General features: G+C 31.6%; 1 protein-coding gene across 1 annotated transcript in view; it reads left to right on the forward strand.

Moving 5' to 3' along the window:
- Window positions 1–14,747, forward strand: part of LOC118183296 (uncharacterized) — a 69,761-nt gene that overhangs the window by 31,191 nt on the left and 23,823 nt on the right. The window lies entirely within an intron of this gene.

Raw genomic sequence — 14,747 nt, forward strand, 5'->3', positions numbered from 1 at the left:
CCCAATCGCCAAATCCTGGTGGTGAAGAATCGTCATTCACCACTTTTTAGTTCGGGCACCACTGTAGAGATATTAAGTATTTTGGAAACAGGAGAGAGGAAAAACGAGCAATGCACTCACCAGGACTCGAACCACGGAGCTCTCGAAAACGCGCCGAACGTGCTGACCACTACACTAGAAGGCATGCTAAGAAGGCAGGAGAAATACCTTAACTGTCACCTAGAAATTTTAATTTCAAAAGTAAGCGAAATTAACCTTGTAATAGTGTCATTGCAAAAAAGTAAAATATGTTTATTTATTACCGAAGAATCCTACATGTCTTCAGACTCTATAGAGATTAGGGGAGCCTACTGCGATACCGAAGGTCCTGGGTTCGAACCATGGAGAAGGCATGGTGTTTGTAAATGCACAGTGTCTTTGCGGCATGGTGGCACTCTAAATACATGGCAAGCTGAAAGTCCTTTAGAGTGGTTAGTGGTAGGAGATGAGCAGTGCGAGACCCTCGAACCCGTCCCTCTGTGGTGCTCTCTGTTAAAACTGGGGCGGAACTGAGTGGTCGTACTGTCACCTGTATGGTGCTCAAAGCTCTTGCCAACGACAGGCGCAATCTTGCTCTCTTTCCAACGATGAATTTCGTGGCCTTGTTCTGATGTTACTATCAGACAAGTGAGATAAGTCACAACACAACAACAGAATCCTACGCTATATTCTTTTGGTACGTCATATTCTTTTGGCTATTCAACTAAAAATAATGCAAATCTAAGATAGAATACTACCCAAATTTGCAACTGTGCTTGCTTCACATCTGTCAGTGTAGTATTAGTGAAAGTAGTGATAATCTGTCAGTATAGTGTTAGTGAAGGCTGATTATTAAGAGGATAGGCTTAGGCTCAAATACCAAATAAAGCCTGAATGTTTGTGTCTATAGGCTTGAGAAATTATCCAAACAGATTTTTGATTTGTCAAAGTCAAGAATACGATAACAATAAATTGTTTTGGTTTTGATTACCCTGTCCTTTCTGGTTTTTCGAACACTCATTTCTTAACATAATGGTTTCTTTCTTTTCAAATATATAACTAACTATTAAAATAGAAAAAAAGGCGTCTTATGTTTGACGTAGATTTTGAACAAAACTCTAACGATTTTGAAGGCGATCAGACACAGGCCTCTCTTCTTTAGAAGCAAAAACATTTTGTGCAATCCGCCACTTAATTTCACAAGGTTAACTTCAATAATAAATCGTTTCTTTCGAATTTCAAACAAAGAGAAAAAGTCTTGCATGAAATTCATTCTAACCCAGGCATCATTTTTATAAAGATGATATGAATCTTTGTTATACATAAATACATGGCACATTCATGGAGTCACGAAATTGATAAGTGATGGCCTGGCAAAAATATTTCCTTTTCTTAAGAAGAGTGACCTATGTCGGATTCCTCTCGAAATCGAAAGAAATTTATCTAGTATCTATGCTTAACTAAGGATGGTTTTTCGCTTAATTTAAAATTTTACATTAGAAAGTTTTTCATCCATTTGATGAATAACTGATTTCTGGCAATTTAGATAAATAATTTACTTTAGCTTCTAAATATAAAATAAATTATTTTTATCTATCATAGCAATTAAAAAATTAACTAAAAACTTATTATAGTTAATTTTTAGAAGAGAAAATGATCCTATATAACTGTTAAATAATATATATATATAAACCTTTCAAGTAAAATAACAATAACTAATTCAATAATGAATCATAGTAAATAATAATCAATAATAATAATAAATCATAAGTAAAAATTAACGCTAAAATTATACTATTTACTTAATTTTGAAATTCATCTTTTAATTTTTTATAAAAATATTTTTATAATTTGATTTTTTTGATGAAGTTTTATCTCTTACAAAGAAGCATTCTACCTGTGTTCGTTTCATATCTTTCAAGAACAGTTCCTCAATAGTATTTTTAATCTGCTTATTTACTCTTAAAATGAATTCGAAGCTTGGAAATGAATGATGTTCATTTATAAAAGTATATTGTGTAAATAATGCATACATATGTACATATATACATACACACACACACATAGAAGTAATAATAATAATAACAGTAACTGCAGTTTCCTACGAAGTTACTTACTTTACGTAAGTTGAATTTGTAAATTACTTATGAGCAACTTCGTCCAAAACTGCAAATATTGTTATTACTATTATTAGCATCACGTTACATAGAGGTATATGGAATACCTTTCTTACTTAACTTGAGGGGGGAAGGGTTACGGTATTAGCGCTTTTGAAATCACGATTAACAGTACAAAATGAAGTTCACCTTAATAAGCAACCCATACAAGCCCCACGGTTTCGTGGGGGGGGGGGGAGGGTAGGCAGACATTATCAAAGCGCTGCTATTACGGTGGCGAACGCGGTAGAAGTCTAGTGCTTAACGTAGAAGTTTTAGTGCTTGGTTGAAAGAAAAGAGAAGAGATTGGAATGTGTTCTTTCATGCTACACAGAAACAGAGTGGAAGCTGTGTAAGTATAAGGGAAAAGCAATATCCGAAATTTTTTAACATATCACTGTAAGAATTCTTGAAGGCAATAAAGTATATAAAGTATAAACTAAAAAAGTCATAAAATATTATTTTGAAAATAAACAAAGAGCATAAAAACAGCTCTCTCTTCCTCAATAAAATGTATTTTTACAAGAATGTATTATCTAACACTTCGAAAAGCGAAGATTAATACGAATGATTATCATTAAGCTGATGTATAACGCAAAAATCAATCAATATATTGTATTGCGATTTGCGTTAAATAATTGTTTTTTCTCAAGAGTTTATAGCCGTGTTCAACAGATGGCGCTAGTTGTTTGAAAAAAGAGCAAATATGCATTGCGTTTGGGTAAAATAAAATCGCCGATAACTATACAAAGAATTTACAGCATGAAATTCAGTAGTATGTTTTGAAAGCAGAAATTTAAAGACCTAGCAGAAAAGTGCTCAGCCTTCGAGAATCCGCGATCACTCGTAGACATATGCTGAACGTACGCAACAGGTTAGAGATGTGCTGCACAATAGAGATAAATTTACAGTGCGTGAAAAGGAGTAATGGGGCGCGACAAGCGTTTAAACATCTTTTGAAAGAATAATTAAACATTCAACTTGAACGAAATACTTTTCTTATATGTCATACTTTAGGAATAAGCAAAACAGAAAAGTTTTTAAATTGTAAATATGCTTAAATAAATGTAAAATTATGTACTTCTTATGTACAACGAGAAAGTAATGGTAAAAAAAGTATTGGGGCACGCAAATAAATTAAAAAATAAATAATAAAAATATTTAAATAATATATTGGGTTTTTTATTTTGTATGACTTCACTGAGATTTCTTGTCATATATTTCACAAGATTTTTGACACAGAACCGATTCTAAGTTTTCTCTGCAATCTCTGGTGAGATATTCTGCAAGTTCATTTCAGTCGGAAATTTTAAATTTATTAACGTTGTTTTGAAAATTAACCCAAGCTTGTTTCATAGAACAGAGTTCCGGACTGAACGTAGGCGTTTTAGTTGTATGTAGACACCTGACCGAAGTCCATAGTTTACAAATAAAAGCATTATGCTTGAATTCATTGCCCTGATAAATTTTGTAATGTTAAAATATGCTCTTTCGCGCTGTGTTTCAAATTTTGTTTTAGACTATTTAAATTATAAATTTATCCATTTGCCATCAATAAAACCTCTGATTTCCAGCGTTCAAGCACTTACAGAGTCCCACATAAGTTTTTTGCTTCCACCATGTTTAACCGATAGAGCAAGATTCTTCACTGTTTTGAACTCAGTACTGGGTTTTCGTCCTACCATTTGCTTACCATCACTCCCCAAAAGTATTGAATTTACATTCTTCTACAAATAAAATCGAATTCTGAAATTCTTGAGGCCTTTTTAATACAGATGTTGGCGAATTGCAATGTTGACCTAGCTCTACAGAGAAATGTTTTTCTTCTAATTCTTTGGCCATTATACTTTCTTAGAATGTTCCTAAAAGTTTGTTCATCAGCAGACTTGCTAAATGCTTGTTAAAGTCAATTTGATTGCACTAGGTTTAAGATTACAAATATTATTTATAACTATCCACTTTTCTTCATAATTTTCAATACAGATATTTATAAGTATTTATAACTATCCACTTTCGCGCTCAGTGAAATAGCTTGAATGCATTTTCGTTATTTTTTATCAATGAAATTTGCGTTATGGCATTTCAAAATTATGTTATGAACAGTAGACCTTCTTACTTTAAACAGTGCATCTAACTTTCTCTCAGGTTTTCTACAATTCTACTGAAAATTATAAGTTTCCTCGCGTCAAAAGACATCGAAGAATTATTTCGACCCATGTTAACAAAATAGCTTCTTAACTTAATTGTTTATTCTTTATTATTTTGCCAAGTTTAAGATCTTTCTTTCAGGCGTTTTACAAGAAAAATCTGCCAGGATTAAATGTTTATCTTATTAGTTACTTTAATATTGCCATACTTTGTTTTACCTCAATTTGTTCAGGTAGTTAAAACATCTCATTTACTTATTAGTTTTATTTAATTTTATTCATCATGATAGATTTAGCGTAGTATTTAGACATAAAAAGTGGTAAAAGTATTTAGTTTTGGGAATAATAGCAGAAATTTTATTATTGAATGTCTGAAAGTTTTCTCTTCCGCAGTGCGTTTTTTGAGTCACTTTATAAGCATTCTTGTGAAATTAAACAAACCCTTATTGAGGTTTACTAAATGCACCTGAAATATTTGTGTATCACGGGATTTTAGAAAATATTGTGAATATTTTTTTTAACTGCAAATGCATTTCAATACACTGCTTCATTTTGGGGGTATAAATATGTATAATAATAAGCACTGGTCTCATTGTTTAAATAAACTCGTAATCTATTCAAGCATGTTTAAAGCGCTGAGCAAGTATTCTCGATAGAGCAAAGGAAATGAAGAGTTTATTCACCTAATTAATTTGCATAATTTATCCCTTCAAATTCAGTATACGAGTGTGCGCTTTTAAAATAACAAATCTGATATGTACACCGCATGACTTCCTTGTACGCAGTATTAAATTATACGCATTTTTTCTTGCATTTCATTGAAACTTATTGGATTGAATTAAATTTACTTCGTCGATAGCGCATAAATCACAATAGAATAAATGCACTCTTTAAAATTGACTATATTTGTTTACCATAGCGACACTCTGGCCCTAGGCTCACTTAACAGCGTTACATTTCATTCATTTTTAAACTCAGAATGCACAAATTTTATATCATCTTAAGAATTATCTAATAGTTGCCACATGTTCTATTCAAATACTATAATTCTTGAGAATCTAAAACGATGTATATAAGAAATCTAAAACGATGTATATAAGAAATTAAGCAAACGACAACAACAAAAAAAAAAAAAAAAAAAAAAAAAAGTAAAGAAAAGAAAAGAAAGAAACATTTTTTCACAGAAGATTCAGTATTTTTCATTCAATTAATTCAGTTTTCACTTCGCGACAAGGCAAAAATGCATAAAAACTCGAAGTATCTGTATTGAAAATTATGAAGTAAACCTTAAACACTTATTTCCTCGAATAAATTCCAGAATGGATTAAGTATGATTTAATTCACAATAATAAAGGAAGGCGTTATCTTTGTTATTGCGAAGCTTACTTTCTCTACATTGGCAAAAAATCTACTAATTAGCTGTTTCAAATGTAAACAAACATGGCCACCATGAGAAAAATAATTAGACTTAGCCGCACTTAAACAACTTTTAAATTGCTGATAATTCTAAAAATATTGTATGCAGATTTACTAAAGGCATAAAAACCTTAACCGGAAGATAAGAACAACATATTTCAATATTTTTTTAAAGCAAAATATGCACAATGTACAAACGTATAATAACAAAGAAACTGAGCTTACTGAGCCGAATAACAGAGTGGATATATATACATATATTCACTATATATATATATATACATGTACTTATTTATGGACGATATATCTAAATATATATACATATATTTATATAACTTTGGTGCGGCCGATTGCAACCAAAATACGAGGTGCACATGTTAGAGTAATTCTATATACAAAATTTCAACGTTCTGAGTCTACTCGTTTTTGAGTTATGCGAGATACATACGCGCGTACATACGTACGTACGCTTCAGAATTCATTTTAAATCAGTTTTATAATTTTTTTTGGGGGGGGAAAGAGTCATTTAGTCTGTCCTTACGTACGGATGTCGCGCAAAAATATCGTTAAATTGCATTCGATAGCGGTGAAATTGGATATTTTCGTTGAACTATGATGCCTGAAGTTTTTCGCGATTACAATGCTTCCTTTTTACTTCGTACAAGGAAGTAAAAATGTTTCTCTTGCTAGTTTACCAAGTATTTTATCACTGCAAACAAAAGTACTTAATTTCTTCTACTTGGCTAATTTATTCTTTATTTCTTACATTTCTGTTAAACACGTAGAAAATTTTCTGTCAAGGTAATCAGCACAATTTGGACATTAAAGTTTTCAAATTTACATCTGTCTTCATTTAATGTTACATCAATATTCATTCTGTGTTGCATTTTCATAGTTTCGGATTATGCAAATTACCAAATTATATTCCTCTTATACGCGCAAGTAAACTTAAAATGTCCAAATTCAAAGGTCAAATTGACATCAGTATTTATGCAATGTTATTACAATATCATGCCTAGATAACTTGACAAATAACGAAGAGGCGTTACAAAATGGAAAATATTAGCCAGTATTTGCAGAAATTGTTTTCTCCTTAAAATAGGCTTTTGGAAACTATATTTCTCTTATATATGCAGCTTGAAATAAAAAAAATTATGCTGCGATAATTGGTTCCCAGTTTTTACGTTCAACTCAAGTATATTTTGGGATACTTATCTTGGAGTATAATATTTTGAAAATTTAATTATATTCCTTCCTTTAAAATAATAATTTACATACATGAATACTTGTTACATGCATGCATCTTGTAATTCAAATGTTTGAATCCTTGTGCGTGGATTGCCTTTATTTATCCGTCTTATGTCACCCATCAGAAGGTTTTAATACTTTCACATAATCAATTTTTTTATTTCACATAATAATTTCATATAATCGACAAACAAATCTGAATAAATTCTAGAAACAATTTTCTGAAACTTTTCTTTTCGTGATAATTTTTGTTTGAGCCAGTTTCCCTTAAAGGTTTTTTTGCAGCTCTTTCTCTTTTGTAGACTTAATTGCCGAAAACTGCATAACATCAAATATACTTATTGAAAAAAAGGAGGAAAAATTTCTCTTAAATATACTAGATTACATTTCCCTGAGATCCCCAGTTTTTCTAGCAGTACAATTCAACTTTTGCAAAACTCAAACTTTTGCAACAAACTAAGAATTTAATCAAATTTAAAAAGAACTGTTCGAAACATTAAAGTCATATTAAGAATATAACGAAATTCTAATAATAATACATTTTTTCATTATATACTCGCACAGACATCAATAAATTGGGTTACGCAAATAAGATTTCCTGAAAGTAGTTTAGTTTGATTATGGCAACGCAAACTATGGTTATCTGCTTAAGAGAAGTGATATCTTCGTGGAAGTTTTTCTAAGAAAATATAGCTTGTCTCTGTGTTACACATAGGGAAAACCATAAAAATGCCCAAATGGTCAACGTTCGTCTAGAATTGAACCCATTCCTGAAACTGTTCAGCTCTATATATCTCGTTCTAACTGGACAAATGACGAAATTCAGCTCTTGCGTTTTTCATGCCTCGAAAGCGCAATTTAAGGTTATAATTTAGATTTTTCCATAGTGTAGCTATAACATATATATTTTGACACAAAATCCGACTTTTCTGAAACGAAATGATATATTTTTTTCCCATTTCGATTCTAAGTTACACTGCATACCAAATTTTGTAAAATTTGGAGAGAAATTTAAGGAGTAATTCTAGAATTTAGCTTGGAGCCATTTTTTTACTTTGCGCTAAGAATAATTCATTTGGTGAACTTTTCAATTTCTAGCAACTTACTTCTCTTTTCCTTTCGTTCTGCACGAACGAAAAAAACGTATCGGCACTTCAAAAATATATCCGCAGTCATCTACTCGCTTTCATTCGCTATGTATCATAAGTACTTCTGAAACGTTTTGTAACGTTTTTATGACCTTACCTTTCTTCAATACTTGCTCAGCATAAAATAGTGAAGAACATTTGACAGTGATACTGAAGATCTTCAGAGGCTAGGCATTTTGAAGAGAAAGAAAAGACTAGTTTCATCAACAATCGAAAACGTTTATAATTGACATCCATATACTTAGGATAAATTCTTGAATTTTCAATAAATTCAGCTAAGATATTTTTGGATTCTCCGATTGTGGTAAGATATGACGTAATATGAATTTATACAACAACTTCAGTGGAAAAACTGTCACTTTTTGCAGAAACTTTGTAGAAAACAGAAATTTTGTAGAAAGTACACTAAAGCAACTGTCTGTCTTAATGCAGATCTGTTTTCGGCACCGCTCGAAGAGTAGATGTTGCATTTTTTTTATCTCTTCCATGTCATGGAAAAACGTTTCTTTGAGAACAACTTTAGTTTTGGAGACGCGAAAATAGTTCAAAGGAGACAAATCTGCAGAATATGCGGGATGACTAATTACACAAACGTTTTTTAGGGCAGAAGCAGTTCTACGAAGTGGTTCTGACTAGTTTAAAGATACATTACCATGCAGTACAGCGCATTTGAAATATCTGTTTTGGACTAAACAATCTGAGATCAAAATATGTTTGCTTAATTCTCAGCCGTTTAAGAGTCAACTACACAAACATTTAAAACTGTAGAGTTGCTCTGACTTCTCAATTTGTAAGATAAATCTAAAGCCACAAGTCTGAAAAATTTAATTCTTATTTAATATTCCAAAAATGCAAGAAAATTATGGTATCTTAGATTCCAAAAACAGTAAGGGAATACAGTAATAGCAAATGCAATACAGTAATAGCAAACATTCATTTGCAGTACGGTTTGGGAGTTTATAAAGTAATGTATTATCAAAACGTAAGATTTGCTTCTTGGTGCTTGAGGATGTAATAATATTTTTAATATTTACAAATCGAATAGTAAGTTAGAGACTAATAATCTATCTGCTAAGTTAAGTCGGCCCCACAACTGGCCGACCGACTAAAGACCATTGAATGCTGATAGTTCATCCCGGGTTCAAACCCAGATAAAGGAACTGGCTGTAGTTTTCCCATGTGAAATATGAATAGGAAACCGCTTCTGATAAATTCTTTCAAGAAAGCATTTCTATACCTTTATGCAGACAGCTATTGAGTACGTTGACATATTCAAATAACCTAATATAATATGACGAAATTTTAGAAAAGAAGAGAGAAGAATTAATTTTGGAAAAATTAATTTAGTATAAAGTGAAAACAATGTCGAAATTTTTCTAAAAAGCAAAGCTTGGATTTCTAAAATACTGCAGATGTGAATACTACTAATTTATGTCTTTAGTAAGTGTTTATATAGCTGTAATAACGAATTTCAGTTCTTTGAATCCTATTGCTGTATTTGCTTGGATCAAACCATAAAATGATATTCCAAATTTTGACTTTGACGTACATACAATACTTTAATCTATACTAAAATTCTGAAATTCATTGCAGAGTATAAATCCAGGAACTGACAACAGGTAGAGGCAGATAGTTTGATGTAGCAGTTACAGTTTATTTGAATTGTTCAATAAAGCTGTTGTATTAATTACATAATAAAACAAGTTTAATACGCTTAACATTATCCTATATAATTTCAATTCATAAAAGATTAAAATTTTATTTAGTATACTTTTGGTACAACATGTTATGTATTTTAAGGTACTAAATCATATTAATTAATTAATTAATTTTGTGAACTTTGTTATTAAACCAACTTTTTAAGTATTAGAAAATTCTATTTAAATGAGGTTAAAATAAAAATAGCAGACGATAATACGGCAAAGTTTATTTCAAGCGAAGGTTGGTTTGATAATATGGCGAAGGCGAAGATATATTTTCGCAAATATGAAAAAAAAATGTGTTAAAAATTTTAACAATATTCTTTATAATTTAAAAAACACTTTCCATATATTATTAATAAATGTTTATAACGCATCGTTAATAAAAATGAGAATAAATTCCATATGAACAATTCCCAGCAAAAGTTTATTTGGAAATTTTAGGTTGAAAATTATTGTGGTAATTCATTGAAGTTTGTAATAAAGTTCGGAAACAACATTTGGAGTTATTATCGCTGATAACAACGATGTCAAATTTCAAAATCCGACAATATATAAATTCACATATATTTTCGGAACTTTTGAATAAATATCTCTAATTTTTTGTAGATATGTCTGGAAATATATCTACTTTAAGGCAATGTTACACATTTTACTTGTAATAAGTCAACACTTTTTATTGAAAAACCTGTAAAAACTATTTAAAAATAAATTTTGCAATAAAAATAAATCCTAATAAATTTGCAAATTTTATTTGGACTAAACCTAAATTTAGAGTTATTAAATAAGAAATTAAATAAATGTAATTAAAAAAGAGGTATTTTTAAATATAGCAAATTCATTGTTAAGTTAAAATTTTGAGTGCTAATTAAAAGAAAAAAAACTGCTGATGCGATTTCTACAAAACTTGGAATTTTCTCATAAATTGAGGGTTGAAATTGAAATAGCTAAAACACATCGAAATGTCTTTTAAAAAGTCGGACTTTGCGTGAAAATATCTAAGTTAGAATAACCCTATTAAGTCATACAAATCTGTTACATATCCTAAATCCCAGTTTCATCTATCGCCCGAATACAATGAGAGATGTAGAGCTGTTCCCGTCTTTTTACTTCCTTGTACGAAGTAAAACGGAAGTATTGTAATTGCGAAAAGTTTCAGGCAGCATATTTCAACGCAATCCATTTTGACCGCTATCGAATGCAATTTAATGATGTTTTTGCATAACATCTGTACGTAAGGACAGAATAAAAGACTCTTTTCCTCCCAAAAAAAAAAAAAAAATTATAAAACTGCTTTAAAATGAATTCTGAAGAGAACTTTTCGTGGCGTCTATGCGTACGCATCTATCTAGCATATCTCTAAAACGAATAGTCTCAGAACGTTGAAATTTTGTATATAGGACTGCTATAACATGTAGATGTGCACCTCGTATTTTGGTTGCAATCGGCCGCACCAAACGTATATATATATATTTATATATATCCACTCTGTTACCCGGCTCAGTGATCTCAGTTTCTTTACTCTTATATGTTTGTAAATTGTGCATTTGTTTGCTTTAAAAATGATTGAATTAGGTTGTTCTTATCTTCCGGTTAAAGTTTTTATGCTTTTAGGAAATCAGCAAGCAATATTTGTAGAATTATCAACAATTTAAAAGCTGTTTAAGTGCGGTTAAGCCTAATTTTTAAATAACATGGCGGACATGCTTGTTTACATTTGAAACAGCTGAATAGCAGATTTTTTGCCAGTCTAGAGAGACTAAGCATTGCAATAACAAAGATAGCGCCTTCATTTATTATTGCGAATTAAATCCCGCTTAATCCTTTCTGGAATTGTTTCGAGGAAATAAGTTTTTAAGATTTTCTTCGTAATTTTTAATATAGATATTTTGAGTTTTTATGTATTTTTGCCTTGTCGCGAAGTGAGAATTAAATTAATTGAATGAGAAATACTGAATCGTCTGTGAAACACTGTTTCTTTTTTGTTTCGTTTTCTTAATTTCTTTTATACATCGTTCTAGATTTATTATAGTATTTGAATAGAACATGTGGCAACGATTAGAGAATTCTTCAAATGATAGAAATTCTGTGCATTCTCAGTTATAATATGAACGAAATATAACGCTGTTAAGTGAACCTCGCGGCAGAGTGTCGCTATGGTAAACAAATATAGTGAATTTTAAAGAGTACATTTATTCTATTGTTGTTTATGCGCTATCGACGAAGTAAATTTAATTCAATCCTATAAGTTTAAATGAAATGCAAGAAAAAATGCGTATAATTTAATATTCCGTACAAGGAAGTCATGTGTTGTACACATCAGATTTTTTTGATTCGATGTACACTGCTGGGCATTAAAATTGTTATAGCAGGAAGAAAGAAAATAGAAGAATACTATTTCTTATTCTGTGTTATTAAAAAAATAATACTAATCTGAAAGATTCAGATTTAACGTCGCACCAGAGTGGCTAAGGTTTTTGTGCTCTGGTTGAACTCGCAATCTAGCTATCTGCAATAGAACTCACTCCTGCCGAGAAAACGTTTTTTGTCTTTTAAGCTTAATTATTAAACATCACTTCCTTCGCACGTACGCAAAATGATATTCAACAGCAAAATTGCAAAAGTTTTCCAAAACAAGGGATTTTTAGAATTATCGATACAGTGTTAAATACTGCCTTACATTTTTTACCCCAGTTTTTACCCCAGAAAAGCTATTAGTTTCAAAAATAACATTTGCATCGAACCACTTTTATTGGCCATTTCACTTTTCAAATAAATAGCCGCTGGCGCGGGCAGCCTCTTGAGATAGTTACTATCAAAAAACGAAAATGCATAATGGTTTAATAAATCTAGCTAGTTAGCTTCACGTGTCTATCTAGTAATTAATAATAGAGATAAAGAACGGCGTTTGTTGCTTTTAAATCTCGTAGTTTGTTAATCTGTAACATACAGATTTATTTATTCTCCAACTTCACTTTTGGGTCGAATCAGTTTTGTTGTTCGCTCTACCTTTAAAATAACTAGCCGCAGGTGAAACAACCACCTGAAATAGTTTCTATAAAAAAAGTATATGATGCTTTTATCAAATTGAGGTATTGTAATTTTACGGGATCAGCCGGTAATTAATAAAAGAAATACGTTTATTGCTTTTAAATCCCTTAGTTTGTTTATCAATAACAGTGCTGTGCTAAAATTTAATGAATATAATCCATATCAAGCGAATATACTACGTATTATTAGAATGTTAAAAATTCCACCATTCTTGCAGATGCGTCCGCGAGTGCATAATTGGAGGCCTTAGACTAGATTCTGGGTCTCTTTTCGGATGGGGATTGCATCTGTTACTCACCAGTCCCCCTTTGAGCGTGGGACAATGTGTCTTCGTGGTGTAATTGGAAACGCTTCCTGCTACGATCTGGAGATCAGGGTTTCGAATCCCGGGGAATTAATTGCACGTTTTTCCTGTTTCCCGCTTCCTCAAATGGCGCTAAAACTAAAATACGGTGGACGATTAATTCGCCACCACAAAACGCGTCACATGCCCCCAAAAATTAGAGTTTTTAATGCAAAGTTTCCCAAGATATACGTGAATTTACATTTAGGCGCGTTTGGATATTTGGCTTATTTGTTATAAGCAATAATAACGCCAAATGTGGTTTACCTTCTTTTGCTAAAATTGTTTGAAAGAATGACCGATGCGTTTTTTCTTTCCTCTCGTGCACAATGAAAGGGAAAACAAAATAGGCTACCATAAATTAAGAATTTCGCCAAGTGAATTATTCTTGGCGCAAACTGCAAAGGGCGCCAAGATAAATTTTTAAATTTCTCGGTAAGTTTCTCACGAAATTTTACAAAATTTAATATTTAAACATAATTTGAGTCGTAGAATCGAAACATGGGAAAAAATAAGTATGTTAGTTCAGAAAAATGTCTGATTTTGTGGCAAAATACCTATTTTAGAACAATTGCTATATGCAAATCTAGTATGTATCCTAAGTCTCTCTTTCGAGACATAAAAACGCAAATTAATTTCGCCATTAGGCCTGTAGAACGGGAGATGTAAAACTGTCTTTTTTTTTTTTTTTTTTTTTTTTTTTTTTTTTTTTTTTCAGAGTGTACATTGCTAAAAATAAGTTGACAAATACACTTTGCTAGTATTGTGAATGGTTGGTTATTTGAGTATGGCAAAACGTATGAGGGGTATTTGCTTAAGAGAAATGATGCCTTCGTATAGGACTTTCTAAGGGAGCTCCTATTCAAGTTACACGTGGAGTAAACCACTAAAAACACCATGCAGCAGTCCTTTTTGCTTAAGTTCGAACCTTGGATAAACAAACTACCAGTATTCAGCAGTATTTGACCGTTTGGCCGTTGGTGGGGCCGGTAACACGATGAAGCCAGTCGTGCTGTATTTTGGTCGGAAGATGCAAGTCTGCAGAGAAAGTTGCGTGAAGCAGGCAGCTGAATCATGTACTTCCATTAACAATTCAGAGTTCTAAGGAAACAAGAGGCTTGAATCTCAGATTGGAATAAAAACCGAGGTTTTTCGAAAAGCTCTCATATTTATTACTTTCACCGCAACTGTTTGATTTTTGAAGTCATTGACTTCAGATATATCTTTATAGCGTTATTTGTTAGGATCCATTGGCTGGATGCTGAAGAAACCAAGATCAAAGACATCCAAGAGCTATTACAGCAAAGGAGGACTTTTATGTGTTATTAACAATAGGCAAAAGACTACTTAACTCACTGTGAGTTTTCCATAGAAACTAGACGCAATATCTCAGTTCAAACTACTTGCAATCGCTTTTATCAGTGTAGTTTTATGCATGAAGAAATACACGCTATATGGTCTTTTTACCATGTGATCAACTCCGATGTATAGAAATTAGCTGAGAAGCATCTATTGAGGAT

The sequence above is a fragment of the Stegodyphus dumicola genome, chromosome X2 (genome assembly GCF_044657685.1).
Source record: "Stegodyphus dumicola isolate Sdum_Otavi_A_Nest chromosome X2, ASM4465768v1".
Lineage (NCBI taxonomy): Eukaryota > Metazoa > Arthropoda > Arachnida > Araneae > Eresidae > Stegodyphus > Stegodyphus dumicola.